The sequence below is a fragment of the Saccopteryx leptura genome, chromosome 1, assembly GCF_036850995.1.
Source record: "Saccopteryx leptura isolate mSacLep1 chromosome 1, mSacLep1_pri_phased_curated, whole genome shotgun sequence".
Taxonomy (NCBI): domain Eukaryota; kingdom Metazoa; phylum Chordata; class Mammalia; order Chiroptera; family Emballonuridae; genus Saccopteryx; species Saccopteryx leptura.
The window spans coordinates 84,868,393-84,894,020 of NC_089503.1; the positions used below are offsets into that span (position 1 = coordinate 84,868,393).

At 34.7% G+C, this 25,628-nt stretch overlaps 1 protein-coding gene across 2 annotated transcripts in view; it reads left to right on the forward strand.

Moving 5' to 3' along the window:
- CNTN5 (contactin 5) overlaps positions 1 to 25,628 on the forward strand; it is a 1,309,320-nt gene that overhangs the window by 395,757 nt on the left and 887,935 nt on the right. The gene's annotated exons all lie outside the window — the stretch shown is intronic.

The following is a 25,628-nucleotide window of genomic DNA, read 5'->3' on the forward strand; positions in this document are numbered from 1 at the left end:
TGTATCTTAAAGTACCACTGTATCTTATGATTTTTTTTTAAATTTGTGTGGCATCATTTCAAATGTGTCCTCCTTTGTTTCTAATTTTATTTATTAGGATTCTCTATTCTGTCTGATAGTCTATATTGAGGTTTGTCTATTTTATTTATCATTTTAAAATCTAGCTATTAGTTTTATACTCTTTTTAAATTTTTTACACTCTATTTTGTTAAATCTGCTCTCACCTTTAATATTGCCTTTTTATCCTAAATTTGGTCTTAATTTGTTCTTTTTCTAGTTTATTAAGGTATAAATTTAGGTTATTTATTTGAGATTTTTATCTTATTGTAGATGTTTATGCTATGAACTTCTCTATTAAGAATGATTTTGCTGCAGCCTATATGTTTTGGTATGTTACATTTCAACTTCTTTTATCTCAAGATATATTTTAAATTTCTTCTTAGATTTTTTTCTTTGACCTATCGGTTTTTCAGGAGCATGTTATATTCTCATGTACTTGTGAATTTTCTATATTTTTTCTTGAAATTTATTTCTAGTTTCATTATACTATGGTCAGAATAGATGCCTAATATAATTTCAATAGTCTGAATTTAATGAAACCTTGTTTGATGAGAATGTATATTCTGCTGCTGTCGAATGTAATGTTCTATATACTTCTGTTAAGTTACTCTGACCTAATATGTATTTTAAGTTCAAGCTTTTTTTATGAATTTTCTGATTGGATTATTTATCCATTGATGAAAAAAGAGTATGGAAGTCCACTACCGTTATTGTATTAAAACATTTTACCTGTGTTCTATTAATATTTGTGTTACATATATATTTAGTTTCTCTGATATGAGTTATTGAAATATAAGTTTAACATGGTATTAATTCATTGTTTCTAAGACATTTTTTCTTTGTTATATGTTTGTGTGTTTTAAATAAAGTGAAATAGCTGCCAATAAGATTTAAGACTTACTGGTTATATTTACAGATATCTGAATAATTCTTTTTTTTTTTTTTTGTATTTCTCTGAAGCTGGAAACAGGGAGAGACAGTCAGACAGACTCCCGCATGCGCCCGACCTGGATCCACGCGGCACGCCCACCAGGGGGCGACACTCTGCCCACCAGGGGGCGATGCTCTGCCCCTCCGGGGCGTCGCTCTGCCGCGACCAGAGCCACTCTAGCGCCTGGGCAGAGGCCAAGGAGCCATCCCCAACGCCCGGGCCATCTTTGCTCCAATGGAGCCTTGGCTGCGGAAGGGGAAGAGAGAGACAGAGAGGAAGGAGAGGGGGAGGGGTGGAGAAGCAGATGGGCGCTTCTCCTGTGTGCCCTGGCCGGGAATCGAACCGGGACTTCTGCACGCCAGGCTGACGCTCTACCACTGAGCCAACCGGCCAGGGCTGAATAATTCTTGATATCAGTTTTCCTGAAATAATTACATACTAATGAAGTACCCATAATATATTTAAGTATAATCTTAATTATATAAGGATTTAATTAACAAGCAGTAATTCTTAAGCTCACATTAAAATTTTAATGCAATTGTGTATGGTTTGTTTTCAAATGATAAATTATAACATTGTTTATATTATCAATGCTTTTATTTTAGCTCATTTATTCTCCTAACTTTTTAAAAGAAATATTTGTCTATTCTGCAAAATGACTCATTTTAATGAAATCATATCACTTTAAATGATCCAACCAAAGTAAATAATGCCCTTTGTATTATTAAATCTATGTGTAGTTTAAGTTCTCAAAGTAATTTCTAAATATCCAGGTTTATTTAATTTTTTCTACTATATGGAAGATGAAGTAATCTTCATGCGTTTAACCTAATAAGAACACATATAATACTGACTAGAAATAAAGTCTGATATTCAATTATGACGTTCCTACCAACCATATAAACAACATGGATATTTAGAAATACTAAAATAAATGCCCCTTTTATTTTAACTCTAAATCGTATCATAAATCCATGTTAGTTTGCATCTTCTTTATCACTTTTCTAATACAAATTTCCAGAACTTAGCATAGCATGGAAACACAATGAGTTCTTCAAAAAATACTTGCAAAATTAGCAAACTAGCCTGATCTGTAGTGGCGCAGTGGATCAAGCATCGACCTGGAACGCTGAGGTTGCGAGTTCAAAACCCTGGGCTTGCCGGGTCAAGGCATATGTGGGAGTTGACGCTTCCTGCTTATACCCTCTTTCTCTCTTATCTCTCTCTCTGTGTCTCTCTTCTGTGAAATGAATAAATAAATAAAAGTAATTTTAAAAATTAGCAAACTAATGAATGAGAATGAAAAGCCCTGGATTTGCCTGACCAGGAGGTGGCTCAGTGGGTAGATCATTGAACTGGGAATCAAAGGACCCAAGTTTGAAACCCTAAAGTCGCCAGCTTGAGTCCAGGCTTATCTGGTTTGAGCAGTGCTCGCCAGCTTGAGCCCAGGTCTCTGGCTTTAGCAAGGGGTCACTTGGTCTGCTGTAGCCCCCCTGCTCTTCCCCTCATCAAGGCACATATGAGAAAGCAATCAGTGAACTACTAAGGTGTCACAACGAAGAATTGATGCTCCTTATCTCTCTCCCTTCCTGTCTATCTGTCCCTATCTGTCGCTGTCTTTATCTCCCTCTGTCTCTGTTAAAAATAAAAATAAGAAAGAAAGAAAGAAAGAAAGAAAAAGAAAGAAAGAAAGAAAATCCCTGGATTTACATCTTGGTGCTATGAAGTAGCTAAGAAGTCTGATCACATCATATCTGCATACTCATGCCCCTTCTAAAACATTTACAACATTGTATAAGTTATAATATACTTTTACCTACAGTATTGAAATTGATTCTTATAACAATCATGTGGAATTGTCAGGAAAGTAAAATTATTATCTACAATTTATAGTACAAAAAAAAAAGTTGGATGTTCACTCTCAATTCCCTCTAATGTTAAGTTTAGAAGATATTGTATATAGTTAACATCTGGAAAGAAGTTAGTGAAGATTTAGTATAAGGGCATCTGGTCCTAAATTGCCTTCTTCTGATCCCATATGAGCATTTTTTTTTAATTTTTGTTTTTATTTTATTTATTAATTTTAGAAAGGAGAGAGAGAGAGGAGAGAGAGAGACAGAGAGAGAGAAGGGGGGAGGAGCAGGAAGCATCAACTCCATATGTGCCTTGACCAGGCAAGCCCAGGGTTTCAAACTGGCAACCTCAGCATTTCCAGGTCGATGCTTTATCCACTGCGCCACCACAGGCCAGAGAGCATTTTTGATTAAGGAGTTTTCATGTTTTTATAAAATTCAGTTTTATAATATTAGGCATATGGGCATCACACACAAAATATTTACATAAATCATATTCTGATTATCAGCATGTAATTCAAACCTATGCACTGCCTCACAAACAGGAAAGAAAATCTAAAGAAATATAACGCAATTTTCTTAAGGATAAAATGAAACAGTGCATAGAAACATGTGTAAACTGAAATGTGCATAAGGCTGAAATGCTTTATATTATGTGCTTCTTAGCAAATAGATTGTGGGTTACATTCTCAGTTAATTACCTATTAGCTGTGTGGAGCATGGACCTCACTAAAAGTCAGATTTTCTTTCATGGTAAATAAAACTTAAATGATATTTTTCAGGGTTATTATGAGGAATACATGAAATAATATATGACATTTTAAGCATATATCTGTGGCAAATTTGTGCTAAACAAACAGAAATTATTATAGTTATTATATTCATGTACTGGTAAATGTCTCAAGGTGTTACTGTTCTTGTTACAGTTGTTTTCAATGGAAGAGGAATACCAGAAAGAGAAGGGAGAAAGAGAGCCTCTCCTCTCTTTTTATTTAGATTGATAAAATGATAACCCTCTTTTTAATATGATTTAGAGGAAGTTAGTAATCCAAAACCTTATATGATAACTATTTTTTGGTGTTTTTTTTGTTGTTGTTTTTGTCGTTAAAATATCTCCAGTGTTGACAGATAAAGCTACTTCTTTCATGCAGCCCATCAGATGGTATTGAATTTCGTACCATCTGCGTTGTCAATGATTGTGCTGACCTAAATGAATGAGTTTAGATACTATTATCAGGCCCCAAATAAACTCTCTACTAATAAAGCACCAAATAAACTCTCTACTAATATATTTCAAATGACAATCTGTTTCTTCATAAAAATATACCAATTCAGAGGCCTCCTAAAAATTATACTTCTCTTTGAGTTTACATAAAAGGCAAAAATGGTCTACCATGAACAAGACAAGCAGTATACAAAGTGTGCCATGTATCTATCACATTCTCAATTTTTAAAGGATCAATGATAAAGAAAGGATAAAGGCAGATTTTTAAATAAAATTAATCCTTCCACATTAAATTTTATAGGCAAAACTACAGAACATACCTAACCATACAGAGTAGAAGTAGAGTAGTTATTTTCAATTCAGTATAAAATAAACTTTATTGAGTATTGGCTTTAAATACCACAATGAAACAAAAATACAAAGATGAATAAGATTGTCTATCAGGGAGACACATGTGCAAACATAAAATTATATTAAGTTTCAGTAGTATAATAAATATTTATACCAACCCAGAAATAAAATAATAAGTTCTAAGTTATTTTGAGAAAAACCATATCAAGGAGAAATATTCAGGCTCAGTGTTGAAAGAAGAGAAGGGATTCTCTAAACTGAAATTACCCAGTTGGGAAAAAAAATTAGTTAGTAATATTATTTGAACTTATGAACCTGGCTATATGAGTTTGATATTGCAGAAATATACTTTAGGATGTGACAAAGAAGGAGTATGTAGGAGATCAGACTAACATGGGTTGGAGTAAAGCCATGGTTAACGAAATAGCAAACCAAAGACAGTTGACAACTACAACCATGAGCCAGGCTATGTGATAATTGTGTTTTGTTGGGTATTGTTAATCCTCAAAAATGTTTAAGTTAAATATTCTTATAACCTCTTTATAGTTGGAAAAACCAAGGTTCAGAGAGCTCAGTAAATAAGTCAAGGTTATTCGCTTTGTAGGTAGTAGAGTTTATACTCAAATCTAAGTCTAAAAGACTTCGGGCCATGTTTTATTAACTGTCATGTAGCCTTCCTCTTTTGACAGTTCTTTTTGATCATTTACCATTTTTTCGTTATCTCTTTTATGGCTTCTCTTACTCTATCTTATCTGTCTCTTGAATATTGCAGTTCCCCAGAATTCCTTTTTTGTTAAAAAATGTATAAAAATTATAAATAAAATGTGTGTGAATTATACAAGAATTTTACTAGAAACAAAACAATATGGGGATAAAGCAGAATCCCTTCAGAAACTATCATGATTTGATTAGTGTGAGTATATTAGATTGTGGGATAAAACACAGAAACTAGGTAAATAGCCTATAGATACTCATCAAACTGTTTAATTACTGAGAGAATAAAATGATTAAAAATTAAAATTACTTAAGCAAGTTCTCAGGCAAATTCTCATTTCTATTTCTTTCGTAATGAGTCTCTAATTAGCTTAAATTACATTAGGGAAGTTTCATGCCTTCTATATCTTTGCCAAAATACAAAATACCCTATTTATTCAGAAACGATGGGTGTAAGTGGATAATGAAACATATTCCTCAGGAGAAGGGGAAATTGTAGTCAATTTAGTATTATTGAATATCAACTTGTGTATATTTTTGGCTAAATGAAATTAAAGTGAATAGCAAGCAAGGGAAAATTTGGTTAGCAATATTTTATGTTGTTTGTTTTTCATATTCCACTGCTAAATACTTTGAAGGGAAAAGTATAAAAACTCTTCTATTATAAAGATTGAATATATCTTTGTAACATTACAATAAACCAAAGAATTGCCTATAACTCACATAAAAATTATGTTTCGAAATATATACAAAAAAAAACCAACACCAGGCTAAAATGATAGAAAACGTTATTTTTTCTGCTCTTCCAAAGTTGAAGTACAGGCTAGGTTTCTTATGGTGTATGAGAGACTATGATATGAGATCACTTCCAAACTAGTGATTATGTTGTGCCTGCTCTTAAAGGTAAGCACAATTGGACAGGTCAAACTTTTGTAAAATAAACATTTTAGTAAGTATGACCCACCTTCTTAAGAACAGCATATCCTCATTTATATGTAATATATATGAGAGAGAGAGAGAAAATGAATTCCTGTAGTGATCTGTGAAATAGGTCCCTGGTCAAGTTCCTTTCTTAGTAAAACGTTGACTGTGTTCTTGAATTCAGTTCTGTGATTCTCTTCAATGTACTTTCTGATTTCAGTAATACCAAATTATTCCAGTTAATAGCCTAATTATTTGCATTTCTTATTTGTTGAAATAATATACTTGATATTTCCAGTAATTCTCATTACTTTTATTCAAGAACAGTTTTTAGTCATTATTCCCAAATGACACTGAAATAAATATTATTCTGATTAGATTTTTTTTCAGTTGGAGTTAAGTTTATCTGCAAACAGAAAAAAATAAATCATGAATTAAAACCATGTTGGTAGTTTTATTTTATATGCAGAGGTGGATATGATGAAGGAAAGAAGAGCTGTATAAAAGACATACAAGACACAAGATTGGGGAGAACAGGGACAGAAAGAGGTGTAGTAATAGTTGTTAAAATGATGATAGTGACCTCAATGAACTGCTGTGAGACGCCATTGCAGCCATCAAGTGTGGATTATATTTAAATAGTGTTGTCAAATGACCTAACAAATGAACCAGAAATGGAAGTTAATTTGTGAGAGTAGTATGGATATGTAATAGAAAAATTTTTTTGGAAAACTCTAATAAATTGTCTTTAAGATATAAGGTTAACTATTATTTTTTGAACACTTACTGTATTCCAAGCCAGGGGCTTTGTGCCATCACACAGAATCCCATGTAGCCCTCAGAAAATAATTATATGACAATATTTCTGTGTGTGTGTGTGTGATGAAGGGATCTATTCACTGATCAAACATTTATTGAATTTCTAGGCAGAGGTTGTGCTAGGGGTATCATAATTAATAACATTGTATCCTTGCTTGAGTTTGCAAAGCATGTTTATTAGCAGATAATAACAAAAGGATTAATTACTTGATAAAATTATATAGAGAGGAAGGGATTATAGGATGAAAAACTAAACTCTGCTTCATGTATTGTAGGGTTTCCTAGCTAGGAAAAAAATAGCTAAAATTTAAATTTAATTCACAAACCATGTAGCCTTGTTTTATGTGTTCCAACTTATAAAAATGTAGCAAGTTCCTTTAGATTTTTTAGAAGAAATGATACAGTTAAAGCAATAGCTGAGAGCAATGCTAAGAATCAACAAGTAGTAATGAAATGAATAGGCCTTTCCTCTTCTTCCTGAAAGACTTGCAAGCTAAATCAATACTGCTGGGACCATGAAAGAGTGCTCTAATATATTAAATGCCTGATTTGAGTACTAACTATGAAGCAAACAGCTTCTAAATGTAACTCCTTTATAGCTATTTTTCTTGACAATTAAAGAGGCCCAGAGAAAGAAAGAAAAAGGGCAAATGAGTGAGAGAGAACTAACAGCTGTAATTTTCTCCAGAAAGTAGTACTCAGATTCTTCTTAATTTTCCCTGGGCAACAATCAGCAAACTTCTCATTAGAAGGAACTTTAAAAGTTTTGCTGATTTGCAAAACATGGCATGAGTGATGTTTGCATTACTTGCATAATTGGTTGTGTGTGTACATATGGCACATGCTATTTTGGTAATGTACCCCCTCTGTGTTCATTATAGCTATTGCTCACTATATTCCATGTTAATCATTTATAGTTACTCATCACAGTTTATTATTAGAAAAGTAATGAATCAGCAGTTTTATGCCTTCTTCTTTAACAACCTAATCTTAGAAGTTTTTGAACCATAGCATAGTATAATAGAAAGCAAGTGGATTGCCCAAATTTATTTCTGACTATTGACCTATACATTATACAGAGATTTTCTTAACTTTAATACATCTTTCTTCCTTTTCATTATCATTAATGAACTCTACTGTTACACTTAAAGAAAACAGTTTGTATTATATATTAATACATGTTAAACTTTTCATATCTCTCTATTGATAATGTAAATGTATTGCTACATTTTTTATATACACATTATACAGCTATAATTTTCATCTGGAGAAACCAGATGTCACATTTGTAGGGAAAGAAAGTTATCTGCTCTATTCAGCTTAGATCCAGGCTTTTGTGTGGCTCGGAAATGAGCTTAAGGAGAAGTACCATTGAGAAGATCCCTTTCATTTGAACATTGCTTTTTCTTTTTTTTTCTTTTTTATAAATTTTTATTAATGTTGATGGGATGACATTAATAATTCAGGGTACATATATTCAAAGAAAACATGTCTAGGTTATCTTGTCATTAAATTATGTTGCATACCCCTCACCCAGAGTCAGATTGTCCTCCGTCACCCTTTCTAGTTTTCTCTGTGCCCCTCCCCCTCCCCCTAACTCTCTTCCTCCCTCCCTCCTGCGTCCTCCCTCCCCCCACCCCTGGTAACCACCACTCTCTTGTCCATGTCTCTTAGTCTCGTTTTTATGTTCCACCAATGTATGGAATCATGTAGTTCTTGTTTTTTTCTGATTTACTTATTTCACTCCGTATAATGTTATCAAGATCCCACCATTTTGCTGTAAATGATCTGATGTCATCATTTCTTATGGCTGAACATTTCTTTTTCATACTATCTCTATTCCTGTAGGTCAAAACCCAAGGAATAAAAATATTTACCAAGGCCAAGTTCTGGATCCTCAGACCAGAATTTCAAGCAGTGAACTGATTACACATCACTATGCTAAGGACCACAATAACATTGTAAACTATGGAACATCAGTTTCATATATTACATATGATTCATTTATAGAATAACTTTTAGACTTCGCATGCATCAGGGAAATTAAGATTATATACAAAACCTTCTTTTGAATATTGCATATTTATCTCCCAAGTAAAGATCTTAACTCTGAACTCTAGGCCAGACAAGATATGTCACTTTGTGCTACTTTGATACTTTAGAAGGCATACCATAATATAAACAATTTATTGAAAAAATAAACCTATTAAATATTATAATTTGAAAATTTAAAATTTTATATTATATTAAAATGTCTCATAAATGTGTAAGATTTTCCTGTGTGATTTTTATACAGGAGCAAAGTATTATCTGGACATTCTGAAGAAGATAAAATGTCAGTAATTTTTCATACTTCTCTTAGAAAATTATAATAGAATTCTGATTAAGGCATTGTTCTGTGCAATGGTGAGGGATAGGGGGAAAACAAAGATGGATGGACAGTTTCTGACCTCAGAATGCCATTCAACATATACTGACAATGTTCTGTATGTCAGCCATAACTACTATCATAGTTCATAGAATACAAAAAGATCTTATCTTTAAGCTAATCAATATATGTAAATGGTTTCTAATTATTGTTCACTCTAGTAGATGATTATGAACATTGATTTTAAAGAATGAATATTTAGCAGTGTAATTAATTTTACCACATCATTGTGACTCCCCCTTCCATCACCATCTAACAAGTTTTATACAGTAGTGTGCCAGCTACTGTGTTAAAAAATATTTATATTTTAGTTTACCTAATCTTCACATTAAATCTATGAAATAGATGCTATTTTAATCCCTTTTTACAGAGAAAGAAATAGGACTTTGAAGAAGTCATGAAATTCCCAAGGTCACCATGTCAGTCAGCACAAAAACACAATACAGTTTTTCAGTACAACATCATGCTGCATTCTTCATTAATGTCTTCCTGTGTGAGATAATCAATATTCTGTCATTGTTTTAACCCAGGAATTGCATTGATTGTTGCTCCTTTCTGTAGATAAATCAATATATTTAAATTTGAATTGGAAGATTATCAACGAGCAATCAGAGAAGGATGGGTATAACTAATTTGTTTTTTTCTGCCTAAAGTAAATCAGCAAGCAGACATCAACAACAAATTGCACATTTGACCTTATGACTTACTTTATTATAAACAGCAGTAGCAGATGGAGTTCAAGACCACTGATATGGCTTATCTTATTACACCTTGTTATCCTTTATGTTCCCTGTTCTCTAAGGTGAAAATTAAATAGTAAATAGAGAATCTGCCTGTTCTGTTTCTCTATGGGAAAATTCATCTACATCAAAGCATGCTGGAGAAAATATTTAGAGTCCAATATTAATAAGGAAGGAATGACTTTAAATGGAGCAAAGAAAAGGAAGATTAACACACAACAGAAAATCTAGCCTAAAACAAGAGATTTGATCATAAATATTCTGGTATGATAAAGGATAACTAACAATTTGACAAGTTATTACTATGGCATTCAGCAAGGACAAAATACCAGTAATCCTATTTTGAAGTCTAATTTTTTTTCTCCTAAGTCTTTAGTGACTGACAATTAAATATATACCCAAGGGAAGGCAAAAGTTGGTTTATAGGTGTAAGTATACAAAACAATGAGTTTATCCTTGTTGATTATTAATTATTGTATTGTTTTCCATATGAACATTATTTGTAACATTGTATGGCTAAATTCAGTAATCTACAATGTAAACTTACTTATGCCACATATTGTATACCTGTGACTTTCTTATAAAATGTTTATTAAGTTGGTATAAGTAATACAGTAAGACTTCTCCATCTACAATGAAAGAATACTTGTATTTGTAATGTCACGTACTTTGCCAGAACCATTTTTTCTATTTGGAATAAATTTATTTTTGGATTTGCATAAATTAAATGTCAGCACATCTCTCACAAATTTAGTTATGGTCAGCCAAAAACCAGGCTGTTGAGTTGAAAACAATTCAACACAAATAACTGGATCTTCTCCTTACTCAACAAATAACAGAAAGGGAAAGGAGCTTAAATGACCTCAGGAATGTCAGTATTAATTAGTTGATTTTTGGAGAAAAATTCTGCCTCCTTTCCTCTTCCCATCATGGACCATGAAAGCTGTTATATATTTACTTTCTCTCTAGTAATGACTTATAAAACATTAGATCAAGCTGAACAAACACTAAAAGAATATTTTGAAATACTCATATGTTTAATATAACATCAGTGTTACTGTGTAAATATATTTAATTTAAATTTACCACACCCTCTAAAACAGGGGTCCCCAAACTTTTTACACAGGGGGCCAGTTCACTGTCCCTCAGACTGTTGGAGGGCCGGACTATAAAAAAAAAAAACTATGAACAAATCCCTATGCACACTGCACATATCTTATTTTAAAGTAAAAAGACAAAATGGGAACAAATACAATATTTAAAATAAAAAATAAGTAAATTTAAATCAACAAACTGACCAGTGTTTCAATGAGAACTATGCTCCTCTCACTGACCACCAATGAAAGAGGTGCCCCTTCTGGAAGTGCAGCGGGGGCCGGATAAATGGCCTCAGGGGGCCGCATGTGACCCGCGGGCCGTAGTTTGGGGACCCCTGCTCTAAAAGTTTCAGTTGAGTGCTATGGAGATCATGCTCTTCCTCTGCTCCTGTGGAAAGGGTGTGTGAATGTGTATGTGTGTGCTTAATCTGTAAACTTGATATTCTCAAGGCCTCTATGTCTGGAGTGGACTGACAGTGAAAAAGGATGGTAGGCAATAAAAGGGGTAATGAGGTTAGGGATATTTAATTTTATTTTAACAGAAAAGTAGCCATTAGAAGATGATATTGTCAGTAGTTTTTAATTGTCTTTGGCTTAATGTTTTAAATGTAGAACTATTTTTTAATCAAATAAAAAGTCAATTAATTCTCTTCTTAAATTTGTTAAAAATGTTAATGTTTTAAAAAAGAGTAAGTTCCATTAAAACAAAATTAGGCAGGCCCTGGCCAGTTTGCTCAGTAAATAGAGCGTCAGCCCAGTGTGAGGAAGTGCCAGATTCAATCCTCGGTCAGGGCGCACACGAGAAGCTACCATCTGCTTCTCTTCTCCTCTTTCTCTTCTCCTCTCTCTCTCCCTTCACTCTTTCTTCTTCTCTTGCAGCCAGTGACTCAACTGGTTAGAGTGTTGTGGTGCTGGTGAGATTTTGTCTATCTCCCCTCCATTCACTTAAAAAAAAGATTGGGCAATATGGAACATTACACAGTGGTGTGTTGGAGTCAGCACATATCTGATTTCACATTTTTGTATACATTATCTTACTAACTTAAAGTTCAGTGATATCACATTGGAAGCTTAAAATCAGCCACGGCGGAATATTATGAAGACTGACAAATGCTACAAATCAGGGCTATATTTTTTATTGAATAACTTGGTTATCAATTGATTACCAATTTTTTTTATATCATATGTTTCTTTGTGTGAAAAATGAAGAGTTGATGTTAGTCCTGTATTGCATTTCCTATATTTTATTGAAAGTATATGATTAAATGACGTTTTATTTCTAAGAGGTAGATTGAGCTAGTTATCTACCCAACCTAGAATCTAATGACAAATATGTATTGGCACTAAACACTGTTGTTATCTTAACAGAGATAATGTTTAATGAGTTACCTCTTAAAATTATTAAGTTCTTTCAAGTTACAAAAACAACTTGGTGTAATATGTCAAATAGTGGCTTGATTATAATTCATGTTTCTAAATTTTCAGTAAATCATCTTCACATTTAGGTAGACCTAATCTAATTTCAGAGTGATAATATGCAATGTGATTAAACACATTTATAGGTTTGACAGGCAAAACTTCATTTCTTGAGAGTACAGATTATCAAAATATATTTTTATCAGCCAGTGGTTATAACCATTGTAGAAATTGTACATGTAAAATAAAACATGAGTGAATATGTTAAGCCACGTTTATTATCCAAAACCTCCCCACTATTCATAGTATAAATACAGTCAACTTAACATTAATGTTGTTTTTCCTAGAAATGCATAGAAGATACTATATCAAGGGTTAAAGTTTATTTTATTTACAAATGGGCCTAAATTGTCTTTATTATTCCTACTGTTTAGTTGAAATGCTCAACTGTTCCTGCCCTATTATGCTGCTTTATTGTTATCTAGAAAGATAAAAGGTTCTATTGAAGAATCTAATACACATTAAGTTATAAGTACTCTGAGGGAAGTGATTATTTCCATTTCTTTTACAAATTAATAATGCCATGAGTAGAATTTTTATTTATAACTTTTAATTTTTGACAAATGCAAAATTATTAAGCATATTCTTTTAATACTAAAACCTCAACGACATAGTATTAGATTTTAATTTTGGTGAGATGAAGCCTTCAACTGAGAGGACTGTGATATAGTAAATTGTGGTTATATATTAGAAAACCTTTATGTTTGAATCATTATCTCAAAGAAGTTAGTTATTCAGGAAAACTTTGTTACACTGATATGGACAATAATTTTTTTTAGACTTATAAGTATGATAACTTGGTCACATAAGTAAAGACTGAATTGTTTTGTTTTGTTTTTAAATATCTGGTGCTCTGCTCCTGTATTCCTTCTGATTACAATACTGCTAGAAAGGTCAATTTTGTAAAGTTTAATCCAAGATTACACTTGCAATTTTTATATGACTTCAGCCAGAATATTAGGAAAGACGATTGAAAAATGTCTATTGGAATGAATGTAGGTAGAGCGCAGAGCGCATTCCTAGCAGCTGTGACTGATGCAATGCTGTGAAAACACTCCAGCACCTGAAACCCTCCTAGGCACACCAAGAAGAGAGATCATCCACTGTAAGTAAGTAACTCAGCACCTAGTAGGCAGCTCCCTGAACTTTTCAGCCATTGGCTGTGAAGGACATGCTGTAACACCCTATAGGCTGAACCTGTGTATATAGGTTAGCTTACTTCCTGAATAAACTGGATCTGTGTCACTGAACCTGGTTCCCAGAGTTGGGTCTCTGCGTCTCCATCATCCTCACCCCTGGTGGGCCTTGTCCACATTCTGGCACCTGGACAGGGACCCAACCAGCATTCAAGGGATGGGCGAGTGACCCTCTGCAATAGAAAACCTTCTCCCTCACTCCCAAGCCCCACAGGCTCGAGCCCTCCATACCCTATTGCAGAGTAGGCGAGTTAAAGTTAATAAAAAGGATCTTTGTACCTACTAGAAAATCCTCTCAGGTTTCAACCCTTGGCTTCAGGAAGCACCTCTTTGGGACCCTGATACTTGGGCCTGAGCTCTCTGGCACATCTGTTCAGCGGAAGTACATGAAGGGCAAACCTTCCTCCTCGGTCTCACTCCTGTCCTACTAGCCATCTCCCACCAAGGACCCTCCCCCATTCCAAAAATATTGCAGGCTACCCCTCTCCATGTGGAGCCCCTACCTCCCTATTTGCCCCCCTCCACTGAGGACAAAAGTGGCTTAGCCTCCGAGTTTAACACACTCACGGCTGAGTGAACAAAAATGAAACCAACCGAATTGCTAACTGCGCCATTGGCTCCACCAGCTGAAGAAGCGGAAGTTACCACTCCTGAACCCCTTTACCATTGGTACGCTGGAAGGACCCAGCCACGGCACAGTTGCAGGGTCCACACCCCCTTCTAACGCAAGGGAGAAGTTATGCTTGTGTCTTTCCAGGAAACAACCTTCAGCCAATTTGTATCCCAGGACAAAACATAAGGCTAGTCCCAGTGTCCCAAGATGACCCCTTCAACAAACCCCCCCCCCCAACCCAGGAAATGGCGAGTCTCCAGGAAAAGACGTCAAGGCCAACTGTGCACCCCATCACCCGGGGTGATATGAAGGCTTTAGCGGAGCAAGCTCAGAGAATGACCCCTGATGGGCCCCCAGGCCCTGGTACTCTGTTCCTGCTTATGTGTGCTATCATTTGTCAGGTCTAACTGGCCCTAAATAAAGAGAAGGGGGAAATGTAGGTAGAGTGCAGGGTGCATTCCTAGCAGCTGTGGCTGATGCAATGCTGTGAGAATACTCCAGCTCCCAGAACCCTCGTAGGCACACCAAGGAGGAAGCTTGCCCACTGTAAGGAAGTAACTCAGCGCCAAGCAGGCAGCTCCCTGACATTTGCAGCCATTGGCTGTGAAGGACACGCTGTAACACCCTATATAATTATAGAGTGCCTACTCTGTGCTAGGCATTGTTTTTAAGCTCAGGGGAAAGTGGGGTAAACAAACTGCTTCATTTCAAGCCCCTTAATAGAGGTTATGTGGTATTGAGGAACATAAATGAAATAATAAATAATTAGAGCATAATTTCTACTAGTAAAAAATTGGAAAATAATTAAATGACCAATGCTTGAATTTCACTTTAAAGAAGTTATCAAGTAAACTGAGAAGGAGAAGATTGTGTGCTGTGTATCTTCACTGTTGAAAGAAGCTGTAAAAATGGAAACAAAATCCATGAGCAAAAGCATCTTCTCACCTTTTCTGTTGCAAGTAGCTACCTTAGAAAACCCTCCAAATGGAACAGTTTTCCTATAAAAAAAATCTAGTATATTAAATTTCTTAAATACAGTTGATTCTTGAATGACACTGGTTTGAACTGCACAGGTTCTGTACATGAATTTTTTCAACAATCACCTCTACTGTTTTTCATCTGCAGTTGGGAGTTTCTGGATGCAAAGGGAGGACTGTTTCATCCATCTATGACATTTTATACAGCGGATTTGAGCATTTGTGTTTTGTGTTTTGTTTTTTGTTTTTATGTTTGGGAGTTCCTGGAACCAATTTCTCTGGTACTGAGGGACGGCAAAGTTTTGGGGGAGCTAAAACTCACATGCAAATTTTAGACTCAGTGAGGCTTTGCATTGAGTCTAAACTCTTAACCTCTGCATTGTTCAAGGGTCAACTGTAATGTGTTTTGAGCAGCATGACATTAGCAATACAGTGTTGATGTGTAAAAATAATTTGTCATTTTCATGACTGATTTTTTTCCCCATTTCTAAATAATTCTGCATTGCATGTTTCAGAATTTTAGGAGCTTTATAAACTTATATTTTGGTGTAATTTCTGTAAGATTTTCTTAGTTGAATAAAAATAGCCTAAAATTTACTTTGATTTGTAAGTCTAATGTAGAAATTTGAGTAAATCTTATCTCTCCAAGTCTGTTTTACTCACTTATTTACCTTGCTTGTTGGAAATATGGCTCTTAATGGAAAAAATAATAACTGCCCTACAAATCTTGCAAATGAATCAACAGCCTATCATAGGGTTAAACATGCATCACAGATTTCAAGAGTCAAATTTTGTGGTAATAATATCATTCTGGAAAGAACTGCAGCTGTCTGTTCAGGTGTGTTGAATTGCTACTTAATAGAAATAATTACCTTCTACCCTCACTAGGTAATTGCCTTTTGATTGAGGTCATCAGAGCAATCAAGACAGTGAGAGGTGGAAATCTCAAGTAAGGGAGGAGACAAAGGAAAGACTCATGAACAGAATTTTGAAAGTAGAACAAGAAAGAAGAGGCTTAAATTTTTTATAATATTTTACTTGCAATAATAATTTAAATATTAGCAGTCTTTAAAATCACCATACTAGCCTGACCAGGTGGTAGCGCAGTAGATAGAGTGTCAGACTGGGATGCAGAAGACCCAGGTTCGATAACCCCGAGGTCGCCAGCTTGAGCCCAAGGTCGCTGGCTGGAGCAAGGAGTCACTTGGTCTGCTGTAGCCCCTCAATCAAAGCAAATATGAGAAAACAATCAATGAACAACTAAGATGCCGCAATGAAGAAATGATGCTTCTCATCTCTCTCCCTTCCTGGCTATCTGTCCCTATCTGTCCCTCTTTCTGATTCTGTCTGTCACAAAAAAAGAAAAAAAATAAATAAAATCACCACAATATACACCCTAGATTAATTGGGTTTATAGCCTTATTTTTTTCAAGTAAAAAACTAAATATTGTTAAGCATTTGATTAGATTCATTAACACATAAGAATGACAACTCACTCTTTAATTTAATCTAAAAATATTCATTTCACAAATACTTTATCAAGGGTACTGTGTTAGGAATTTGTAGAGATAAATGAGAGCAATATAAAGAATATTTCTGTTCTTACAGAGTTTTGATTCTGACGATTGAAAAACAAGCCAAAAGAGATTTAAATTACTTTAGGTATGAGGAGCAAAGAGAATTTAGAAGCCAAGGGGGTAGTAAGGGTTTTTATAAATAGAACAGTAAAGAAGAAGAAATCTTAGATAAGTTGACAATTTTCTTAAGTATGTTGATGGCAGTTAGACCTTGGTTTGCGAGGTCAACTAAGAAAGATTTCAGAGTCAGGAACTCAAATACAAGCAAAGTTTATTTAGAAAATCACAGAGGTGGAAGATGTGAGCAAGCTGAGTTGCATGGACTCAGGAAACAAGTTACACGGGCAGAAGAAGGGCCCATAGAGTTTACAATCCTGATGGCGAACCTTTCTATAAAAACCACCCACTTTTGCAGTGCTGGTCAACCTGGTCCCTCCCACCCACTAGTGGGCAGTCCAGCTTTCTTGGTGGACAAATCTCAGAGCAGTTTGGTTGCTCCGCTACCCCCCACCATGAAAGCTGGAACACCCACTAGTGGGCAGGAGGGACCAGGTTGACCAGCACTGCAAAAGTGGGCGATTTTTATAGAAAAGTTCACCATCAGGGGTTTAGGAGAAAGAATGCAATGGTACACACCTGAAGAAAAAAGAGGGGGGGAAAGGGGAAGTCATGGTCATGCTCCAGAAAGAGCGTGCCTGAAGAAGGAAGGAGGTGAGGAAAGAAGGGCGTTCTCATGAGAGAGAGAGATTGCTCACTGGCTTCTTTGCCTTACAGGTTTTATCTGTTTTTCCAAAGATGGGGATATTTGGGAAGGTTTCAGGGGAGGATCTAATAGAATATCCATCAGCTTTCCAGGAGTGTCCTTTCAGGGCTGTGGTCTCTACTGATTGGTTGGCACTAAAGTAGGGGGTCCTTTGTCATTGCAGCTGGCCCTAATTTCAGCCATGACATTGTTTTGTCTGGCATTGCTGCTTTTCTGGTCCTGGAGCTGAAACAAGGCTGAGGCCTCTAGTTTGACCAAAACTGTCTCACTGGTCAACAGATGGATGGTTTTGTTTCTAAGTTTATTTGATGCTGATCAGAACCTCATTGTCCTGAGGTCTTAATAGTTAAGGGAGAGGTCTCTAGCAAGGTCTGTATAGGAGTCACATGAAGCCATTCTTCGGTCCTCTTGTTTCTCTTCTAAGGAGGTCTAAACTGAATTCCAGCAACATGTTGGGAAAGGAAAGGACATCCTAAGGTAAGTTTCTAAGCGACAATACTTGTTTACCCAGTTTTCTTCCTTGCTATGCACCCAGGACTTTCTGCCTGGGTTACATTCTGTAACTGATCTGTTCATGCCTGTGCAACTGTAAGACTCATCTTGGAGATAAGTTTGCTTAGAGAGAAAGCAACAGTTTAAATTGTTTAGAATATTTAATGAACTTAAGGATGCCAGTGTAGCTAAGATTAGTGTGAGCAAAGGGTGTTTTAGATTTTTGCAGGTTAATGAGAACATTTTACTTAACTTCAAAATTCAGACTTGCAAATGTTGGAAAACTATAATTAATAACACAATCTGCTCCAAACTCAGAAACTCCTTCCACATAGGGAGTAGAGAAATAAAATATTTTTATTATTGCATGAGCATTGAACAAAATTTTGAACACGGCACCATAGGTATCCAGTTCAGAGATTGCAAAGACCAAAAGAAATCTTACCCTTTAAGCAAAGTAAATACAACTTATTACGTTTTCAAGATAAACAATTGTCCTCAAAGTGAAAGGACTTGATAGCACTTTTGTCGTGCATAGCTCATCCTAACTTTACTTAATAATGCCAGTGGCCATTTGTGCTAGCTTATTTGGCTTTATCCAGTGAGAAAACAAACTTCTATATTTTTGACAGAAGGTAGATTTGCAATATGGAGCAAGATATTCAGTGAAGCTTTCCTCTTATACTCCCATAGAAACTGAAAGTTAATGGTACTGCTTCCTTGATATTTACATTTAAGAGAGATGGCTTTCAGGACCTTGACATTACCAGGTCATGAAAGTACCAAAAGCGTTTTTTAGTTGCTAAAATGATTCATGTACATTTCAAAGAGATACAGAGAATAATTACATTTTCAAGTTTTCTAAGGTAAATGTTCTAAGGAAAATGTGAGGAGAGGGAATTTTTTTTCTATTATTTTCAACTGAGGGAATTAAAACCCTTATTTTTTATTAGTACTTGTCCTTACACAAGGAATACCCACATCTCTGCTTTTCAAACTTTAGTGTGTGTAGGAATTGCCTGAGAATATTTTTTAAATGTATATTCTGGTTTAGTGGATGTGTTGTGGGGCCTGGATGTCACAATTCATAACAAGCTCTTTGATAATGTCAACTCTATAGTCAGAAGAACACATTTTAAGCGGCAGTTATAAGAATAGGTTAGAGAGGCAGCAAGGGAGCAGTCACCAGGACCAGGATGGGGATGGATTAGTAGGGTCAGGTCATGTAGGATCCTACAGAACATTTTTAGGACTTCTGATTTGAGTGAGATTGAAGCTTTAGAGTATTTAAGTAAAAGAAAGATACATTCTTTTATACCATATATTTGAATGAGTTAAAAGGATTTAATAAGGATTACCTTATTAAATAAGAACAAACTTAAAGATATGTTCTTATACAGATTTTTAAAGGATCAATCTGTCCACAGCATAAAAATAGATTTTATGGGAGAAGACACACAAAAGAGGCTTTTTGCTCCCTATAGCAATGGCTTATTGAAGAGTATTGGAGGGATTTATGGGTGTATGGTTATCACCATTTTGCAGAATAGGAAACTGGATCAGAGCAGTTGGCTAGTAGATATTCAAATAGGTGGTGGGGTTCAAACTCAGCCCCTGACTCTTAACCTCTCTGCTTCACTACCCTGTGTAAGAATGAGCTCACAGCCCAGCCTTAAGGCCTATACACCTATCTGAGGCCAAAAGCACATGGGCTGTGTGGCTCTGAGAAAGTCGTTGACCACCTGAGTCTGTTTTTTCTTCTGTAACATGGAGACAAGGTTGTTCTGAGCTCAAATGAGAGAACAGAAATGAAAATACCCAGCAGAATACCCGGCACTGAAAAGTCACTCAATAAATGTTAATAGGACAGGATTTAAAAAAAAAAAAAAAAAAGAGAGAGACAAACCAAAAAACTATTGCAGTAATTCAAATGAGGCTGGACAACTTGATAAAGATGGTGAGATGTATGATTATGGCTATATGCTATGGGATATGAGAGAGAGAAGGAAGTTGAGATGCTCACAAGGGTTGGGGTCTGAGAATTAAAAAAAAAAAAGATTGTATCATTTGTTTTCCACGTGAAAAGCTATGAGTGGAAGTTAGAAAATTTGGAAGAGAAATCAAGAGAAGTAAATTAATAAGGTTTATAAAGGATTTGAGGTCGCTGTATTTGGTTTCTAGATACTAGCTGCTGCTCAAACACAGAAAAGAGTAACTAGTTAGAGGATTTAACGAGATGTGGTGCTCCATTAGAGGGGAAAAGAAGGAATATATTGGAAATATATACAAGGGAGTGCTTTTACACAGATCCATAATATCTAAGTTTGGTGAGGAAAGAATGAGAACTCAAGTGCATAAAGAGAAGGTAGAGAGAGATTTGAAAGCTGCTAGAATAAATAGATTATCTGTCTTTGCTGGAATCTGGAAACTAAAATAAGTGACACAGAAAATAGAAGGTAGAGTTAGAAGAGTGGGGTATGTAAAATTACTAGGGTGAAAGGAATGAGGTTCTAGGTAATGACATGATACAATATAATGTGGAAGGGTTGGCTGACGTATGGAGAGTAGCTAGATCATCAGAGTGAAAGAGGTCATCAAACTATGAGACAAGACTATTGGAATAATCACTGCCTTGATGCTGATATCACCAAGGATATCCAGATTCCTGGGAAGGGAGGGGACAGTAACTAGATAATAAATAATCAAAGAATGAGGGTATGATTCTAGAGGTATAATTGGCTTCCAGTAGACAAGTTGGTAGGCAGTGTAAATGATGGCCTAGCCTTCAAAGCAGTGACTTTTTAGACAAGATAGATGACTAAAGTTCTGGAAGTACCAATGAGGAGTAAAAGGAACACTTACTTCACCTGCCAATTCAGTGCTCTGAAGAGTACTAAAGAGAAAACATGACCACTTGAGAGTACAGCAGAGAATGCAAGGTACTTGGGGGAAATCAGGTTTTATTTAGAATGAGAAGGTGAAGGGGTGGTTAAGAACAAGGTGCTGAAAATATAAGTAATCTTGCTAAAGGCTATCCTCAAAACTATATAAGAAAGTCAATAATTGTAATTTTTCTTATAGTTTATTTGGTAAATAGAAAATGTTGGTGTGTGCATTTGTGATATATTGATACTTTGACTTTCAAATTCCATTACTATACATATAATTATATCATTTACTATAATTATATTGTGTTCACATTTATAATAATATGCTTAATACTAGTTTTTTTTTCATTTAAAACATTAAAGGTAGCCTCATGTTAATTTCTAATATTACTTGATATGTATTCAATTAAAGTATTGACAAAGTTAACATGCCTAATGTTTGACCTTTATGAGTACCATTATTAAATAGAATGATATAATGATATATAAGACACTGAGAAGTGATCTTTCTAACTTGTATTATTCTTAAGATCAGAAAATAGTGTCAGTGACTTTAGTCAACATAAGAGAGTTGACAGATGTTAATAGATGTGATTTATAGAAGAGGTAGTTTCTTGAAGTAATTTTTAAAATGAAGAAATTGAATTTTGGCATTTATAATGAATTCCTCAATGCTTGATTACACAAGAATGCTGTTGTTTTATGACTTATCTAAAATAGGTTCTATTTTACAAAATTGTGTTTTACTAGGCTAAAATATATTGCTCACAAAAATTAGGGAATATTTCAAAATGAATATGAGCATGCAGATAACTCCAGTACTTTCATTCAGCCTTTACTATAGTGCATTTTCACCAATAAAATAAGTTGGTTTTCCATCTTATTTGCATAATTGAATAACTTTTTTTTACTTGTTATTTGCTTTTCTGTTCTTGTTTAATAAAAAAAAATTAATGCCTCTTTTTATTATTTCATATGCATTTTGAAATATCCCCTAATTTTTGTGAGCAATGTAGTTTATAAGACTAATAGAATTAATGGAGCTGAAAAATACAATAACTAAATTGAAAAATATAGTAGAGAAGTTCAACAGTAGACTAGATGAGCAGAAGAAAAGATCAGTAAACTCAAAGATAGGGCAGTAGAATTTACTCAATTAGAGTGGCAAAAAGAAGAAGAAGAAAGAAGAAAAAGAATGAGACTAAAGATAGCTTAGGTAACTTATTGAACAATATCAAGCACACTAACATTCACATTATAAATGTCCTCAGAAGGAGAAAAGAGAAAGGAGCAGAAAACTTATTTGAATAAATAATAGCTGAACCTTTCCTAAACCAGAGGAAAGACACAGGCATCCAGATTCAGGAATCCCAGAGAGATCTAAATTAGAACCCAAAGAGACCCTTCAACAAATATATCAAAACTTAACTGTCAAAAGTTAAAGACAAGGAAATAATCTTAAAATCAGCAAGAGAAAAATAAATTCTTACATAGATTTTTTTTATGAGAAACTTTGCAGGTCTGGGATATGTCACAATATATTCAAAAGGCTAAAGGGAAAATAAGCAGTACTTCCAACCAAGAATACTTTATCTAGCAAAATTGTCCTTCAGAATCAGAAAAGTACAAAACAATTAGAAAATACCCAAAATGGCAATAAATACATACCTATCAATAATTAACTTAAATGTAAATGAACTAAATTATTCAATCAAAAGGCATAGAGTAGCTGAAAGGAGTTTAAAATTTCCCCATTTATTGGTTGCTTACAAAGAGACTCACTTCAGGGATAAGGACATACCAACTGAAAGTAAAACTATGGAAAAATATATTCCATGAAAACTAAAACCAATAGAATGCTGGTGTATCTATGCTTACATTAGAAAAAAATAGGCCAAGCAAAAAAGACTAGAATAAGATAACACTCAAAGTATTGCATAATGACAAAGGGAACAATCTAATAAGAGGACATAACATTTACAAATATTTGTATACCTAATGTAGAACCATCTAAATATATATACATATAACAACAGCAACAAGTATTCACACACCTAAAGGATGAAGTACACAGTATTAAAACAATAGAAGGGAACTTTAATACCTCACTTACATCAATGGACAGATCATCCAGACAGCAAATCAGCTAAGAAATCCCAGTCCTAAATGACATGTTAAACCAGAAGGACTTAACGGTGTATGTAACCTCAGAAGTACTCCTTTTTTTTTTTTTTTTTTTTTTATCCCTTGGAAGCGGGAAACAGGGAGGCAGCCAGACAGACTCCCTCATGCGCCCAACCATCCACCCGGCATGCCCACCAGGGGGCGCTGCTCTGCCCATCTTGGGGCGTCGCTCCGCCGCAATCAGAGCCATTCCAGTGCCCAAGGCAGAGGTCACAGAGCCATCCTCAGCGCCTGGGCAAACTTTGCTACAGTGGAGCCTTGGCTGTGGGAGGGGAAGAAAGAGAGAGGAAGGAGAGGGGGAGGGGTGGAGAAGCAGATGGGCGCTTCTCCTGTGTGCCCTGGTCGGGAATCGAACCCAGGACTCCTGCACACCAGGCCGACGCTCCACCACTGAGCCAAGCGGCCAAGGTCCAGAAGTACTCTTACTAGGTGTAATAAGATTGAATCAAATCAAGCATCTTTTCTGACCATAATGGTATGAAACTACAGATCAGTTAGATGAAGAAAACTATAAAATTTACAAATATATGAAGATTAAACAGCATGTTCCGGAACAACCAATGGATCAAAGAAGAAATCCAAAGAGAAATCAAAAAGTATCTTGAGACAAATGAAAACACAACTTGCCAAAATTTATGGGATGCAATGAAATCTGTTCTAAAAAGAAAGTTCACAGTGATCAGTTTATCTACATTAAAAAAACAAACAAACAGGAAAAGTCTCAAGTAAACAACCATTATACCTCAAGGAAGCTGAAATAAAAAATTAATTTCTCACTTAATAAAAGGAAGGAAATACCAGAGATCAGAGTGGAACTACATTATATAAACTAAAAGGACAGTAGAAAAGATCAATGAAACTGAGAGCTGGTTTTTAAAAAGAAAAACAAAATTTACAAAAGATTCAAATACATAAAATTAGAAATTAAAGAGATGTTACATATCATTTATAGCGCAGAAGTACAAAGGATCATAAGAGACTACTATGAACAATTATACACTATCAAACTGGACATACTAGAAGAAATGGATGAATTCCTAAAAATACACAATATAACCAAGACTAAATTATGATGGAAGAAAAAAATCTGAACAGAATGATCACTACTAAAAAATTAGATCAGTAATCAAAACCTTCCAACAAACAAAGAAATCAGGATCAGATGGCTTTATTTGTGAATTCTAACAAATATTTAAAGAAGAATAAATGCCAATGCTCCAATTTTTCCAAAGAATAGAAGAAAAGGGAACTCTTCCAAACTCATTTTACAAGGCCACCATTACCCAGGTATGAAAACCAGACAAAGATGCCAAAAGAAAAAAAAAATTACAGGCCAATATCCCTAATGAACATAGATGTAAAACCACTGGACAAAATATTAGCAACAATTCAGCAGTACAATAAAAGGATCGTACACCACAACCAAGTGGGATTTACTTCAGGGATGTAAGAATGCTTCAACATCTGCTAATAAATCACTGTGATAGACCACCTTAACAAAATGAAAGATAAAAATCATGTGATCATCTCAATAGATGCAGAAAAGCAATTGACAAAATTCAACATGTATTTATGATTAAAAAAAAAAAAAAAACTCTCAATAAAGGGGGTATAGATGGAACGTAACTCAAGTTAGTAAAGGCCATTATGTCAAACCCATAGCTAAAAAATCGAACGAAATAAAACAACAACAACAACAACAAAAAAAAAAAAACCCAAACATTGGAAACCATTTTCTTTCAAAATTTAGGAGGAGATCAAAAGGACTTATTAGCAGATACTGTTATCATTATTACTGTTATCTGTTGTATAATCAGTGCTACAGTGTGTTTCATGCTATTTCTCTCATAAAGATTACAGTTTCAGACCTATACATGCAATCTTAGGGGAAGAGACAGATAATTTAATTTGTTTTATCCTTTAATTAACAAAGTAAAGAATAAAGCAGGATTAGAGGTACATAGAACATTTGTCTCCACAGCTTTGATTTTGTCTCCAATGTTAGAATATTTGAAAAATACATTTTTTGACAATGTCAGGCATCCTATTTTCATTAAACATATTTCTAAAAAAGCAGTATATAGCATTCTTTTAAAAATATTTTGACATTTCTAAAATTCTGAATGCAAACTAGCTTTATTCCATGCTTAAGGTTAGCATTGTAAATCTCCTTTAGAATAGTGAGTTCAGGGTTGGGAAGTTTTTGTTTTTTAAAACAATGTACCATATTATACTGTATATAGCAGGTAAAAGCTAAACATTTAAATCATTTCCTCCAGATCTATGAAACAGAATGTAAGATTCACAGCTTTTCATTTTCTTT